At 46.3% G+C, this 4,855-nt stretch overlaps 1 pseudogene; it reads right to left on the bottom strand.

Annotated features, from left to right (window-relative positions):
* Positions 1 to 895: 895 nt before the first annotated feature.
* On the bottom strand, positions 896 to 2,697 carry LOC102869177 (annotated as a pseudogene).
* Between the last annotated feature and the right edge of the window lie 2,158 nt (positions 2,698 to 4,855).

Below are 4,855 nucleotides of genomic sequence, written 5' to 3'. Positions count from 1 at the left end.
GTGCGAAAACTCCCACATTCTTTTTTCCTTATACATCTTAGAGTAGAAAAATGAAATTACAAATTGTCTACCATGAATAGATTATATATACGATATTCCTTTAATAGAAAACATTTATAAAGTTACCAAAATCATGAAAATCACAGGGAATTTCCCTATAAATGTTAGTCTGAACTCAATGTGTAAGAAGCTACCTAAATCAGCAACTTAAAAAGAACTCTTGTTCCTGTGACTACAGTTTTCTTGAACTGTTTCCTCTAGGGTTACTAACAATAACTAAGGCTGAGATAGAAGAAGGGGAGAAACAAGTATTTACCTCAGATTCAGAAAGAGCTTTTAAAAAATTGTCTCAAACATTTTGATAAGAGGAAATAGCTCCACTGCAAGTAGAGTTCTTCCTTTCTGGAAACATCTGAACTTGCTTCATGAACTTCTGCAAAACAATTTAAATATGCAGTTCAGCAGTTGATAATTTCAGATTGATTTTAACACACTTTAAAACTGGAGCTAAATTTTTGCTATGTATCTTCAAAACACCTTAAATCTGACTTCAAATTCAACTTACATTATCATCAATACTGCAAAAACAATTTTGTGCTAAAGGCAAAAACTACAACTACCATTCAATGAAATTTTTTAAAAAGGTAGTGTTTTCATCTCTCAGTCTCATCTGCTTTATGAGGCTGTTTTGTTGTGTTGTTTGAAAAAAATGGGAGTAGGGGGACAGGGGAAGTAAATAACCTAAGACAGTGTCTGTTCCAGTTTGCATTGTCTTGAGTTAAACTTGTGGGTGCTTTTCCACAATCCTAAATTAAGTCATCTTGGGGAAACTACACCAAGGTTTAAGACTTGAATTCTTGTGGAGTTTTGCCAATGAGCGGTGGACTTGGGAGGTTTATGGGTTCGCTGCATTTCTTCCTCTCACCAGATAATCCCAGTGGGGCTCCATGTCAGTCGTGGCAATGCGGAACAAGGCTTGGAGTTGTTCATCTTCCAGCGGGCGGCACAGAGCGTGCTGATAGCGGGTCAGATAGGTGTCCGTCTTCTCGGAGATTCGATTGTTGTCGAAAAAGGAGGCCACCTTATAGGCCACCCCTTTAATGATGGGGTGAGATTCTTCAGATAGTCCAGCGTAGAACTGCCCCAGGGTTTTCATCCTGTATTTATTCCAAAGTTCCGAATTCGTCTGCAGTCTGGTCAGCTCCACCTTCACAGAGATGGGAGCATACTGGAGTTTGAAGCTAAAGGGGTTGGCGAAGAGCTCCAATTCCTTTTTAATGAAGTTCAGGTCCTTGAAATGCTTCTCGAAGTCCTTCTGTAAGGTGCTGATCACCACCTGGTACCTGTCAGGCTCAAAGATCCTCTGGTCATCTTTGGCCTCGTGCTGCCTGAACTCGTCCACGATTTCGCTCAAGGCCAGGAAGCGGGTGAGGTTTTTCTCCTCTAGGTGAACGTGTAGCAAGGTCAGCTTGTCTTCGAAGCGACAAACTCGATCAAAGGCAGCGGTGACAAAGACCTGCCGGCTGCCTGCATCTCGTCGCTGAGTTCTCGCAGTTGGTCCATGATGTCCACCAAGAAGCCGAAGTCACAGAGCCACTGCCTGTCGGAGAAGTCGAGGGTGGGGACCCCGATGGAGGCCAGGAAGGATTCTATCTGTCTCCTGAGTGAAAAGACCAGCCTGAGGGTCCTGGCTCGGTGCAGCCAGGTATGCAGGCAGCGTCTGTTCACCCGCTCGCTGTGTGGGGACTCAGACTTGGATAGGAGGGACTGGAACTCGGGGCGCTTCACTACGCAGGAGTGGATGATCACCAGCCACTCGGAGATGGTGCCGATGACGTCGCTGATGTCCAGGTCGTAGGAGCTCAGCAGCTCCAGGTGGATGACGCCCAAGTAGTGGATGACATTCCAGGTGTTGGGGCTGAACGCCTTCTCGCGCATGTAGGACACCAGGCCCGAGTTCTCGCCCACCATGCGCTGCGTGTGCGTGGTCTTGAGCCCCACCATGCGCTGCAGGATCAGCCCCGCGCCCTGCAGGGCCTCCAGAATGGCCGCCATCATTGCCCCGACGCTATAGTGCTGGGTCAGGTTGACCAGGGACAGCAGCTCCTCCTGCACGCGCAGGCCGTCGTTCACGCTGCGCATGAAGACCAGCAGGTAGTTCTCGTGGGCCACGAAGGCCTGGTCGTCCAGGACCAGCGAGTAGGCACTGAAGTCCCTGGCGCGGCTGCAGAGCTGCGTGTGGAGGTCGCAGTCTATCTTGAGGATGCGCTGGCCCGTGACCTCGGGCCCCAGGTCCAGGTGCTCCAGGACGCCCTCGTGCTCGGGCAGCACCTCTCGCAGCATCAGCTCCAGGCAGTGGCACACGAAGAGCTCCTCGCCCCAGCCGCGGCCCTTGAGGGCCAGCAGGCGGGCCAGCCCGTAGCCCGCACGCATGGCTTTCTCCTCCGCCAACAGTGGGCCCTCCACCAGGACCACGCTCTCGCCCTCCGTCGTGTACCAGTCGTAGTACTCATGCTCAGCCTCATAGTGCCGCCTCACATCGTGCTCGCGGGTGGCCATGATGAGCCGGCGACACACCAGGCACAGGGTCCCGTTGCCCTCGGGAGGCTGCACCACTAAGTAACGCTGGGTCCACTCGGGAAGGAAAGCTCTAAACTCCTTGACTTCCATCTTGTTCCTTTTGGGGGTCATCCACATTTCACAGTGGGGAGGGACACCAGAAAAGGGGCAACCTCATGGAGGCTTCGGGAGAGGGGAGGAGCAGCTGACAGGAGCCTGTTCAGCTCGACCCTTCTCCACCTCGCAGGGTAACACCTGCCTCCTGCCCACAGTAAGTTTTAAAATAGAATTTATATAGGTAAGTTTCATCTGTTGCCTTTGATTAGATGTTTATATTTATTTTTATAAAATTATATATGTGAATGATCATAAAATAAATTTATAAAGAAAAATAGTAATTGGGAAAACATTTTACATTTTGTTCTACATTATTCTTTCATTTTGATGAGGATAAACTGTTTAGTAACTTCCTGAGTTGTATATGTAAGAGCCTCTTTATCTGTGGAGACTGTTATTCTTCTTTGACTCTTGATGCTAAACACTGCGACAATGATGTGTCAAATGTGGTAATGGTTATCCATGGTGAACAGTGTTTGGTGGAGCTCCTCAAATAAAACAAGCTTGGAAGCAGGAGTGGCCTCTACTTCCAAAAAGTTATACAAGTGTTCAGGTCTTTCGTTCATAGGGTGACTATGAGTTGTCTACGACTCTACGGTACTTAACAACAACATCATTAATATCACATGCGAGCAAGATTCTGCTGAAGATTATCCAAAAACGACTGGAACACCATATCAACAGAGAGCAACCGTAAGTGATGTCTCGATTTAGAAGAGGCCATGATATTAGGGATATTGTAGTTATTGGATGGATCTTGTCTGAAAGCAAGGAATACCAGAGGAATGTCTATCTATATTCATTGACTATGCAGAGGTGTTTGACTGTGTGGACCACAATAAACTATGGCTAACTCTGAGAACAATGGGAATCCCAAAACACTTGATGGTGCTTATGTGAAACCTATATTGAACCAGGAGGCAGTTGTCAGAATAGAACAAGGAAACACTACATGGTTCAAAATTGGGAAGAGTGTATTCCAAGGATGTGTCCTGTCTCCATACCTTTTCAATCTATATGCAAAACAGATTATCCATGAGGCTGGGCTCTATGAGTAGAAATGCGGCATCAGGACTGTAGGAAGACTAATCAACAATCTACGTTATGAAGATGACACAACCCTGCTTGTTGAAACTGAGGAGGACCTGAAGTGCTTCCTGCAGAAGGTCAAGGACTGCAGCCTTCAATAAGATTGAAGCTCAATATCACGAAAACAAAGATTCTCACCACTGGGCCAATTGGTGGCATCATGATGGATGATGAAGAGACTGAGATTGTAAACAGCTCTAGTTTGTTTGGTTCCACAATCAACACCCTTGGCATCAGTAGCCAAGAAATTAAAAGGTGTATTGCCTTGGGAAAACCTTCTGTCAGAGACCTTGCCAGGGTACTGAAGAGCAATGATGTCACTCTGGTTACTAAGGTGCACCTGATACGGGTCATGATATTTGCAATCACTTGCTATGCATCAGAGAGCTGGAAAATGAGTAGGGACGATAGAAGGAGAATTTAAGACGTTGAGCTGTGGTGTTGGAGAAGAGTATTGAATACATGGACCGTTAAGAGAATGAACAAGTTCTTTCCGGAGAGGGTTAAACTGGGCTGCTCCTTGAAGACAAGGATTCTAAAGCTTCATCTAACATACTTTGGACATATTGCAAAGAGGGTCTAGTCCTTGGAGAAGGACATCATGCTTGGGAGGGTGGAGGAACAGTGCAGGAGAGAAAGACCCTCGATGAGATGGATTGATTTAGTGACTGGACTATATCTAGATCTATATTTATGTCTATAGTCAGCTGAATCCGGACTCTGGCTCCTTGAAGCACAGCAGGTTTGAGGTCTCAGGGCAGTTTTGGTATTCTTTGACTGAGGGAAGCCGACTATCAAATTTAATAATAGTAGACCAAATGCTGTTTCGGGAAATGAGAGAAGCTTGATACAAACTGAAGGCCACCTTGTGGCAATGGGGCGTTCCCTAGGAGTTAACATTGTTCTTAGTTTGTGTCAAATGAACCCTTCCCTCTTGAGATTAACATAAAGAGGAACTTGGCCTTATCTGTAAAAGACTTCACCATTATCCTTTGTTTTGTACTTCCTTGTGATTTTACTTTTATTATCTTATGATTCTAAATAAATACTCAGAGAAGCATGGCTTGAGGTCTTCAGTCGAGAACTGCTG

This window comes from Elephantulus edwardii, unplaced genomic scaffold (assembly GCF_000299155.1).
Source record: "Elephantulus edwardii isolate Elephantulus edwardi_28Jun2011 unplaced genomic scaffold, EleEdw1.0 scaffold00434, whole genome shotgun sequence".
NCBI lineage: Eukaryota > Metazoa > Chordata > Mammalia > Macroscelidea > Macroscelididae > Elephantulus > Elephantulus edwardii.
Note: the sequence above shows the minus strand (reverse complement) of the source record. Positions and strands in the feature narration are given on the sequence as shown.